Consider the following 12,098-nt stretch of genomic DNA (forward strand, 5'->3'; position numbering starts at 1 on the left):
GGGGGGGGATGAAAGGAGTAGAGAGGAAGCTTTACTTAAAATTCCCCCACCACTATTTTGAAGCACAGGGCTGCTGTCACATGAGACATGGAAGCTGCTGGAGCATTCTAATTAGCATGCTCCAGCAGACCCAACTGAGTCTGCTCTGACGTGCTGTAATTACAGCATGTTGGACCAGCCTCCCTGCATGTCTACAGGCACCCACAGGTCTCAAGTCTTCTAAATATGATCAGAAGCAATCCAGTTCAAGTATGTGGACATCTAAAATCTCGGCTAAGCCCAACTGGAAAAAACCTAAAATCTACCCTGACCCATTAGATGCCCACAGAGCACATCTAACTCACCCTGACATCACTCAGTTCAGTACAAAGTGCTTCTCTCTCAATCAATCTCACTTAGGAACCCTGAAAGGTAAGAAGGGTAACATCCACCTTTTGCACAATACCTTACTGGTTAGAGCACTTTCCAGAAAGCTAGAAGGATAAAATGACACTATGTGCCCAGTAATATCAACACATCAATAGAAAGGAGGAAACTTGGGTTCTAGTCCTTCTTGCCAGGATTATTTTTGCTTTTTAACTAGTGACTGCCTAACATAAAAAATCCAGAAATGGTCCTGGCAGGAGTGCACTCTCCTGAGAGAAGGGAGAAAAAACTTGAATCCCCTCAACAGGAAGAGGATCTAAAAGAGAGCCCCCCTTCACAGGCAAATTGCTAGGCTATTATGCAAAAGGTGGGCACCATTATCACTAGCGGTCAATTTGATGCCTCCACTCTGAGCACCCTGGATCTGAGATGAAAGAAGCACCTAATGTTTTAGAAAGCAGCCTAACCCCTTAAGAAAGGCAAGGATTCAGACACAGCTCTGTGCCTACCACTTCTTATTGACTATCTTTAGGCACCTCCCAGCTCAATATCTGAGCTCCCAGAATCACCCTCTGGAGGTACCTCACTCTCTCTCTACTGCAGGAGCGTAGGTAATTATAGGGTGGCCATCATACAGGACATTCCGGTTTTCTGCTACTCTGCCCTCTATTGAGACGAAACCTGATGCCTTTATGTCCTCTATTTTTCTCTTGAAGAAATAATAAAGGCATCCAGTTTTGTACCAAAAGAGGACAGGGGACAACCAGACTGTCCTCTACGATGACCATGCTAGGTGATTACCCTTATCAGTTTGGATCAACCACCTATGGCAAAGAACCTACTTCATTTTTTTAAGGCATTGCCGCCCCTTGGTGGAGACACCTACAAGGTTGACCTGACTCCATTTTCAAAGGGGCAGAACTGCCAATTTTGATCTGCATTGACTCCCCATGACTTTCCACCACCTTAAGGAGCCACCCTATCTCCACTACCATAATATGAATCCTTGCTAGAGTTTTTCTACCTCAGACTCCACCCAAGATTATAGTGACCTAAACTAAGGTCAGTCTGACCTATTCCATTTATGCTTTTCTTTCATCTTTCTTACCAACTCATATTACAGTGCTGCCAACCATTTGCGAAACATTTCAGGCGAATAACCAGTCAAATGGTAATGCACTTTTACATAACCACTATTCATAAAAACACACTCAGATCCATATATCCATTTGAGGTTACATTTACAAATACATTATGCTCAATGACCTGCTTGAAAGACTATCCAAAAATGTGCACATATGTAAATCATTCCTTGCTGGAATCTTGGGCAAAGTGACAGGAACCAAAGAATTTGGTTACCTCATCAGTGTTTGGCACTCCACATACTAGAGCTTAAACGCTTACAGGTTTATGAGCCATCTGTCTATGGAGAACCATTGGGTGGTGCCTGCATGGTTTGATGCATGTGGTCACTAGTTCTTAGGACCAGTAGAAAGTGAACTGTGCCATAAAAACATCATACACTACTTCTGCCTTTCTGCCTGCAGAACTATATCTTTGTAAGTCTCAGGAACTGAATTGTGTTGGACAGTGCTTCAGGAAAACAGAGTAACTTATATCTCAATGGAAAGGGGAATTGTGAGCAGAGAAAGGAGCAGAAGAACCATTTCACTCCCGACCAGGACTGTAGGTAATGGCAGCCTGTTTTGGAAACAGCAGGACCTTTCAGCTTGGAGCTCCCAGGAATTCTGCTAACATCTGAGCACCAGACATGATGCAGAAAAGAACACCAGCCAGAAAGCAGCAGTCCTATTAACCCAATCTCTACTTGGATGTGCACAGATATATGGTTCACTATTGATGCCACTGAAGGGCATTTAAGGCACTGAAACATATGCAGGGAGCCTGCTCCTGTGCACTGGAAATCCAGCACATCAGAGCAGACTTGATTAATCAAGCATGTAAATTGATGTGCTCTGGCAGCCTCGTGTGTCATGTGTACCAGCGGTGCAGAACACCTCTGCCCTGGGTTCAGCACGCCTTCATGCTGAGAAAATGGTGGCAGTGTGCTTTAAATTAAAACATGTTCAATGTGCTTTAGTTAAAACCACACCACCACCATTTTCTAAGTGCGCAGGTGTGCTGCACCACTGATGCATGTGACGTGCAGGCACTTTTCATTAGCCTGGCTCGCTAATTAAAAGCACCTGGCACCGCATCAGGAACACATGTAAAAATGCTCTTACGTTCCTCCAAGGAGAACAAGTTTAGGCCACAAACAGATTGAGACTATCATTAAATAAAAGTTTGTGTTGAGTTTAAGAACAAGGTTTAGGCTTATTCTTCAACTGGGTATAGGTATTAATTACAAGGCAGATGCTCATAGGGCTTAAAAATACAGGGAACAAACATGGGAGCTGGCCACAAAAGTAAAACTTACAGGATGGCTAACACATTTCCTTTTAGCAAAGGCTCTGAATTGCTGATAAAAAGGGGAATCTAATTCTACTAAAGCTTTCTTTTAAAGCCTATACTCCTTCCACATATAAGACGATGTTACTGCTGCCAATCCCATAGAGACTCTGAAAAAAATTGAAAAGGGAAGGGAAAAACCCAAAGATGTAAAAAAGGCAAAAATGAAAGGCAAAAAAAAAAAGAAAGAAAAGAAAGAAGAAAGTAGAACAAATTAGAGAACAAAAGCACTAAAGGAAGAGCAGAATAAAGCTAAAGGAGAGAAACAATGGAGGAAATTCCTGAAATGTGAGGGAGACAAGATCAGAGAAACTTGCCCTCCCAAGTCCTTTGCATGAGTTGCTACTGTTTGCTCTATGAGGCCCTGCTCTGCTAGAACTGTGGTGGTGCAGGAGAGGGTCCAGCACAGGGTCTGGCTCTTTTGCACTAACGATGCACATGTCCTCTCTCTCTCTCAGCATCCCCACCCATAAGGAAATAACAGCCCTTCTCCAATTTTTTCCAAACACTCTGGGATCTCCAGATAAAAATACAGCTATATAAATATATTGTATTTTCATTAGGGAACAGCCAGGTTAATGTCAAATTCTGTCCTTCACCAGGGGTACCACTACATCAAGAGCTAGTCCTCATTTTTATTTCATAAGAACAATTCATTCTTTGCCATTCAAAATCTCCTTTAAGCTCCCTGTATAGATCAAATAAAAGTTTGTTTGTCAAATCCATCCATTCAAAAAACCTGCTTCTCTTTAGATCTAAAATGGAAAGACTGTCTAGATCAATAAATAATTTTGAGAATCTCTTAATTTCCTTCTCTTCATCAACAATAGTTCAGCAGCATTTTCAAGTGCCACAGCTGTTAAGACCTAATTTGAGTGACTCCCAATGAGCTGATAACTATTTACCTATACTTGTGACTTTATTCTTTAACACCTGTACACCCGCATGTCTCAGGTGACATTCCAGCCTCAACAGCAACCAATTTTAACATAAACTTTAAAAGACAGCTAGATTTTGTCTACTGTGGGCCTGATCCTGCAACATTTTTTTTTTTTTTTACATATTTAACTTTACTATGAGTAGTCACAACTGAAGTCAGTGAGAATAAGCACAACAGCAAAGTTACATATATGACAAAGTGTTTGGAGAAGCAGGACTCAAATAGAGAACTGTATCTTAGCCTTACTGATTCTCCATCTTTTTTTGCCTTCCCAAATTCCATAACACTACATGCACAAACACATTTGCACTTAATTTGAAAAGAAACTTCCATATTTGCTATGCATCTCTCTCTAAACAACAACTTTTTATTATGCATTTCTAAGTTTTGCCATAGAAATGACACATACATTACTGAACATTTATCCCAGCAAGAACTAACTTTTTACCTCATTTATGACAAGAGATTTATCAGGAGATTTAAGAAATGCAACATTAAACTGACATTAAAGCATATAGCACTCTCCAAATCATTTAACACAACGTATAGATTTATCCTATATGGTACCTTTGTATTGTAGATCTTCTCCAAGTTTGTTGGAGCATACAATCAAGGTTTGCTTCAAGTTCAATGTTCAAGAGCTGAAAAGGTAAATCAAATATATTAAAAGTATCTTGCTAAAAGTAAGTGGTTTAAGCACATAAAAGAAAAAGTAAACTCAATGTACAAAATTACCATTTGGTAATAAGTTTCAAATATACCAGTCATTTACCATCATGCAGAGTATTTTATGCATGATAAGAATGATGCACTATTTGATAATCTGCTGAATATCAGAAAAACTATATACATCTTTAAAGTAAACTTGGATGCAAAACTCAAAAATAGTACAATATAGGTTCTGGAAACATGTTTCAGACTACTAATTTTGTAACAACCATCCATAATGACAGAACAAAAACAAAACAAAACAAAACAAAAACCTTACATTCAATATGCAAAACTGTTAGTGACATACCAGGGGGAAAAAATCTGTTATTAAACCACACACACTGCTATATATACACATATTTGAGCCTTAAACAACCTTGGATTTGCAGTAGAATAAAGGCACAAATAAAAGAACCATGTACAAATGAGGATCATCATCATATTTTGCCATTTTAGTCTCATGAAATGCTAAAAAGGGCAATTCTATGACATTCTAAATGTTGGCTGCATACAATTTTGCAGGCACATGCATAGCACCTAGCCACAATTATTCCCTAGAGCCTCTATAAATTCTCCTAGTGAGTCTGACACAGTGATACATAGATGGAATAATCTATTTGATAAATCTAATGTGGTGAAGAAAGCATGGGGGGTGGTGGGGAGACAGTTAACTCAGAAAGATGTAGCACAGAAAGAAAAGAAAACAAACAAACAAACAAAAAATCAACAGACCAGGGAAAGAAAGAAAAGAAAACACAGAAAGAACCGGCAACAGTTTAAGTGTCTGGCTATGCTTCAGTATGTCTTTTTTATGTACCACCACTTCGCTGATATCCCCATCAGTTTCTGTCTACCAATTTACTTTGAATATTTCTAAGACACCTATCCCATCACTATCTATGATTTCTGCAGAAAATGCTGTTAGACAATAATAGCTCTACAAGTGAGTCTACACTAGTTTCTTGCCCAGGTTTCACCTGCAAACTACACCATTGCTGCCACTAGTATGAACTCTCATGTAGATAGAGCGAAGGCACCCCAACAAGATTAAATGATCCAGTAGTCAGGAAACCTATGCCCACCAGCCATTCATATTCTTGGTCACGTAACTGACCTTTTGATGAAAAACAGGTATTTCTTAGTGTGAATGTGCAGTTAGAGAAATATAAAGTGCTTCCATTCCTCCTAATGTGCTGTTTATTCTAAAGTCCGAAGATAATTAACAGTGCTGATATTTTAAATTTATTTCCCTTGTTATCATTCCTGCAGAAACAAACAAGCATAAAGTTCAGGGTGTTTTTGAGAATCAGAACAAGAAGAAAAATTTCAAATCAATAGTTTGTGAGGATTTTACCAATTCCTTTTACCAGAGATACAGCATATTGACTTGCAGTTACTATTTTATATTTTAAAAAAAAACAAAAATCCCACTTGACTCTACATTCCATATATTCCAGGAAATCTTTAGAAATATGACAGTTTCCAAGACTGTTTACTCCATATACTCATTTATGGCCCCTACTGCTTCTGTCAAATGCATGACTTTAAAAGTTTGGAATCCACACTAAAGGTGTATGAACAACAGGGCTATCGCTCTGCATACCATTTGATCCCCAAAGGTGTCAGAGCCTCCAAGAAGAGAAACACAGGAATCACAAAGAGAATCCCATTAAAGCTAAAATGAAAATCAGCCAAACATCTATAAAAGCAATGGAGCTACTTAGTAAGTTATACCATCAGGAACAATACAAAGAATTGTTGAGTAATCCCTACCACTATCTCTGTTTCTTTTTCTTTACTTTCCTCCTGGTCCATCACTTAGCCTTGTGATGTTCTCTTCTTCAGATGATGTAAACTCTCTAATCTACCCTTTCCCCTCTTGTGTTTCTGTCTCATCTCTTATCCTTTTTTCTGCCAATATCTTCTGCCTCTAGTCCCAGTTCCCTGCTGCAGTGTTTATTCCACATTAACATCATCACATACAGGTTGAACTCGACTGGCCCAGTGAGGCAGCGCCTTTCCTACAAGTTGCCATTTGGATTCCATAGGCTTGTCTACATCAAAGTTCTGCCAGCAGATCTGACAGATAAGGATGTGAAAAGATCCCACCCCATATCCAACACAGGTCTGCTGGCAAAACCCACGGTGTGGACAAGGATTTGTTAGCAGCAAATTCTTTCAAAATTTTTGGGAGCTGGCATAGCTCTGACAAAAAACCTCCTTCTGCTGGTATTTCTGGAACCAAAATAGTAAAGGGGGTACATTTTTCTTCTAACAACACCATTCAAAATGGGAATGAAGAATCAAATGCCATCACAATGTCAGATGGCACTGACTGAGCTGGCAGGCAGTCTGAAACAAAAATGTCTGATACATGAACTACTCTGATTCATCTAAAAGGGGTGTTAACCTAAAGCTTCATTAAAATAATGTAGTTGTAGTCATCATTCAACTATTTCAGCAGTGCAGTAACTTGCTACCCAAAATGCACAGGAAAGGTCTGGGATATCATGCACAATATGCTGTGTGAAGGATCTAGTTAAGGGGAGGAAGGATCTAGTACAGGGAAAGGATCTAGTAGGAGAAATATGGTTCACAGGTATGGCATAAGAAAGTGCCGCTGTATCTGCCCGGCAAATCAGCTATCACACTGCACTGTGGTGCTCCTTCTAAATACTTGCCTGCAAACGTGACACAGAAAACTACCTGCTCACACTATTGTTTAACTGGAACAGACCTGCACTCTTGTCACTACCATATCATTTCTAAAACCCTGCATCCAAGTAGCATTCATTTTAGAAGTGGACATTCTGAAAAACACATATAGATATGAAACCAATCAGAAATAGTATTTATGTGTACTGTTCTTCTTTCTTTATCATCATGGGCTGCATCTTAGAAAAAAATTATGCCTTCCAAAGTTATCCTACATTTAAATACCAAAAAAAAACCTACCAGAGTTACTTACATCTTCATTTTCCAGTACTGACAAACTGACAGACTAAAGGACAAAGGCATAATTTAACAGACTGCTCTGTGTAAAGACACAATGCAGTGCACAAAAAAAATTCATCAAATGCCCCTGTCAGTATGCCTTACAAAGTACAGCTTAATGAACGTATGCAAATTGCTATAATATATAAAATGTCTGGTACCTCTTCAACTAGTAATGCGCTTATGAAGAAATCTATAGAGGATGGTAAGATACATCAGTCTAATTTGTCTTTGAAATAAAGCGATTTGGTTTCCTCAAGATAATTTCAATCTCTTTTTTTAATGCCCGATGGCACGACAGCAACACATTACATACAATGAACCACCACTCTAGACCCTGGAAGACAGGATTATTAAATAGAAAAAGCATTTGGCTACAGACAAATTGAAGGCATGCTGCTGCATACTGGTATAACTTGAATAGTTTCCTCAGTTGTTTTGACGTCTTGGCGTTTATCATTATTTCCAAGCCTGATGAATTTAAGCACGCCCCCCTTTTTTTTTTCACAATTTCAGCCTGAAGTGAGATTTCCCACCAACTTCCAGATTTAAAAGTAAGAATCCTAGTCACATTCTCCAGCACTGACCACAACTGAGGGATGCATCATAAGATGTGTAAGGAGCCCAAGGTCTTTTCAGCTGCTGTATTTTTAACACCATCCTATTGGAGCTGATCTACCTTCTTTATCAAACCATTTATTTCAACAACATATAGCTTCTGAAATAATTTTTTTTTTAAACCCTGTACTTTTGGTTGATAGTTTCCAGATTTTTAGGAATAAAAAACTAGAAATCAAATATTGAAACTATTATAAACTTGTCATTGTTTTTCAAAACCAACATTTTTTCTTAAAAGCGTTTTTTAAAAAAAAAACCTTTTTCCCAGTTTGACAAAGAAAGAAAAACTATGGAAAGTTGGGTGGGTGGAGAAGCTTAAAATTATTTGAAATTTTCCATGAACATTAATTTCCTTTGGCAACCACCTATTCTATCTATGCAAATGAACATTTATACAAGATTCTTCATCTTAATTTGTAACCACCGTTAGTGATATATTAGAGAAATAAAAATAGATATACCAGCACCCATTCATCAGTTGTAGCAGCCATGGTTACTACTGAATGCTGAAGCCTCTAGCCTCTGCAGAACACTTCTCAGCCAGGTACAGACATTACACTTTTACCGTTATAAGTTATCAGAAACTGGTCTATATCCAGAACAGAAGTTCAGCACACAAAACCAGTCTATACCTGTTAATAGAACAGAAGTTTGGCACACTGGTTAAAAATGGCAAAACCCAGTCTAAGATTTGCTCCCTCTCCCACAGATGAGAATGAATGTGTGTTGTTTGCTACTAATCTAAACTACACCACTTACAGAAAACCACGCAACTTGGATCAATTCCGCCTCAGGCTTTTTGAATGTTTAGCCCTCTATAATGAAGAAAGGGTTAGTTGTGCATCACATAGTAGAACCCTATGGAATGTGTTTGGCCAATAGCTAAGATTTAAATTAAATTACTAGGATAAAAGATTGTAATTTACAACCTTACAACCAGTCTTCTCCTGTTGGAAGAAATAGTATCTTATTTTGGGCAAAGCATAAAAAGAATAATGCAACAAAGTAAACCAAGCAAAAACTGAAAGACAGATACAGATTTCCTGCATCCTCATCTTTCTGTTTTTAGACCTGGGTATGGCACAGAAAAATGCTGTTGGTGTCTGCTGAGGATCTCTGAATGACAAGCAAGCCAAAAGGTATCTATTCCAATTCTTTTAGACACCACACACTAGACCTCCAAAAATCCACTCACTTGGAAGAAGCCACATTTATGTAAAATGTAAGTTTTCATATTAGAGAAAAAGGTTTCTAATCCTAGGATGGTAAAAACAAAAGTTAAAAATAATACAATGAGTAATTATCTATTAATCTATATGAGAAGAGCATTCCACTGTCAGATATGCTCACTGATTGTCTTACAACCTGAAAATAAAAACAAGATACAGATTTTGTCTAATAAATAAGTGATCTCACCAAGTCTTAGATCATCCCTTACCCATTTCATATTATTACTGAAGTAATTACTGCAGCTATCAAACAGATACATTTTATTCATCCATTAGAAAACATGACTAAGTTGGATAGTCTACAGTACTGAATTTTTGCATTTCTGAAATCAGAGGGCAACAATTTCAGTATCAAGTAAAGAAATACTAACTAGCATGGCTTGTTTCTTTGCAACATTATTCTCAAATGATTATTTTAGAATTCCAGATTTAGAACTATATTAGAATTTTAGCATTTTGATTATTTTCACCATTAATATTTTCTCAGTTAACAATCAAACAATAACTCCTTCAATAAATATGATATATTTTAAGATGTACCTGTTTAATAAGGTAGTTAACCCTATTAGTTTGAAAACAGGAAAAAGGTAGGGCATGGTGGCACATGAAAAGTAGGTTGCTCCCTATAAAAACGCATGCCTCTCCGAACCAGTTAGGCCACAGACAGACGTTACATTTGTAGGATTAAAATAGTTGAGTGGACAAAAGTGCCCATCCCCTATAGTGGTACAAAATGGAAGACGTTCCACAAAAACAGGAAACAGGAAATGTAATGCTACATATAACATCTGTACAATGTACCATAGTGTTACAGGAAAATCTCTTGGACCCTCAGCACTGTGCAGTGCTCTGTCCCTCCCCTCCAAGGGCAGCAGGAGGGACAGTAGGGAGGGCAGTCCCTGATTATTCTTAGTCTTCTAATTTCCTGAAGGGGAGAGAAGGGATCAAGGGAGCAAGCAGCAGCCCCACCAAGAGAGTCCAGTGGCAGCAGCCCATGCACTGACAGCCTGCCACCCCCATGGACAGAGAGGCAGGGAGCAGAACTGCAATCCCTACCATGCACCCTACCTGGAGAGTATTACAGCACTTCTTTGTTTCAAAGTTCTGTGACACATCTAGCACTATAAAAGTAACATCTGCCCATGAGCAATCTTTAAGGTGCCACCCTGCCCTACTTTGTTAATCATAATTTTACTTTCAGATAGGCACATTCGTGGCTCTAGTTCATTTCCAAAAGCCCCATACACATAGACTAAAATAAGGGAATAAACAAATGGAAAATATTCCTTTATCATACTTCCTTTATTCAGACTTCCACTTTTACTTCCATCATCATCACCACCAGTATTTTAGAAGAACTTTTCATTTTAAATTTAGTTCAGCAGCATTTTCCACCTTTGACTCTACATCAAGGACCAAAAGTTTGTGCTTGGCGTACTTAATAAAGGCAAATTAAGGAAGCTAAATACATCCCACCTCCTCTCTTATCTCCAGAACCCATGTGAAATTATACTAATTACCATAAGTCAAATTAAACATTCTAACTTTTCCGTGGAAGAGAAAGGAAAAGATTATACCTGGGAGTCAATCTTCTTACAGCTCCCCTAAGATGCAACGTCTAATACATTTAAGAAAAGTATTGTATAGAGGACTTCGGCTTCAGTATATCAAAATAGCTTTGCTAAAATATATTAGCATGTGTATCATTGATAAAATTAACTTCACACACAGTGTGCAATGAAGTGTGCTACAAGATAATGAAATAAGACTTTTTAACCTGTTTAGTCATTTTCTCCATCAAAACACATTGGTATGTAAAGTCTGGGTTCACATCCTTAAGCATATGTGCAGGGAAAACACAATCACTGGCTAGGCATTTTTGGGTCCACATTCATTAAATGATTCCCAGTGGCCCTTGGTAGGACCAAGTGAATGCTCTGGCTATCACAGAAACTGGGAAGATCTCAGAACCACCCATCCGAGCCTTTAAACAAGCACCAAACCTCACTAACCTCATCACCAGGGATCCTGGTGTTCTCTGATTTAAAACAATCCCCAATTTACAGTTAAAAAAGTAACCCCAAATCCAAATTTTTCTGTGATTACATGAAACAAATGTGGATTTGGGGTTACTTTTTTTTAAACTGAAAATTGGGGATTGTTTTAAATCAGAGAAAACCAGGATCCCTGCTCATCACGAGAAGCAAACTTCCTATGGACCAAAACACACCAAATGGATCCAGACCATACAATGACAAAAAATGTAAAACCTACCACGACATCTCCACCACCCCCACAATTACTGCACCCAAAACATAACCATCAACATTCCTGGAATTCACAACTGCACCTCCAGAAATATTATATATTTCATCCAGTGTATCAAATGCCCTCACAGAAAATATGTAGGAAAAACGAAACAACAGCTGTGCACCATTACCACACACTGGAAATCTATCAAAGACAAGAATACCCAATTAGCTGTGGGGGAACATTTCTCAAAAGAAAACCACTCTCTAGCCAATCTCTCAGTTTTAATCCTCAAAGGAAATTTACAAAACACTTTTCACAGACAAGCCTATGAACTTCACTTCCTCAATCTACTGGATACAAAAATCATGGACTAAATATAGACACTCAACAAGGACTTTGGCTTTCATTCAACAAGGACACTCCTCCAGAGAGGCAGATCACACGTTTGAAAGAGCCACCTGGAAACCACATGAAGAACTGCTGCAGTACAGAAGAAAACCCCCCACAAATCGCAC

At 38.5% G+C, this 12,098-nt stretch overlaps 1 protein-coding gene across 32 annotated transcripts in view; it reads right to left on the reverse strand.

Annotated features, from left to right (window-relative positions):
• The window catches only part of ENOX1 (ecto-NOX disulfide-thiol exchanger 1), a 542,128-nt gene that overhangs the window by 428,280 nt on the left and 101,750 nt on the right, over positions 1–12,098 (reverse strand). For 18 of the 32 annotated variants that reach the window (XR_003092514.1, XR_003092515.1, XR_003092516.1 and 15 more), the window contains 2 exons: positions 5,604–5,752; positions 4,346–4,419 (listed from right to left, as the gene is read on the reverse strand). The exons of 1 other annotated variant lie outside the window; for it this stretch is intronic. The gene's annotated coding sequence lies outside the window, so the exon portion shown is untranslated. The remainder of the gene's footprint in view (positions 1–4,345; positions 4,420–5,603; positions 5,753–12,098) is intronic. 13 more of the 32 variants (XM_025196201.1, XM_025196198.1, XM_025196200.1 and 10 more) reach the window with 1 other exon arrangement.

The sequence above is a fragment of the Alligator sinensis genome, unplaced genomic scaffold, assembly GCF_000455745.1.
Source record: "Alligator sinensis unplaced genomic scaffold, ASM45574v1 scaffold59_1, whole genome shotgun sequence".
Lineage (NCBI taxonomy): Eukaryota > Metazoa > Chordata > Crocodylia > Alligatoridae > Alligator > Alligator sinensis.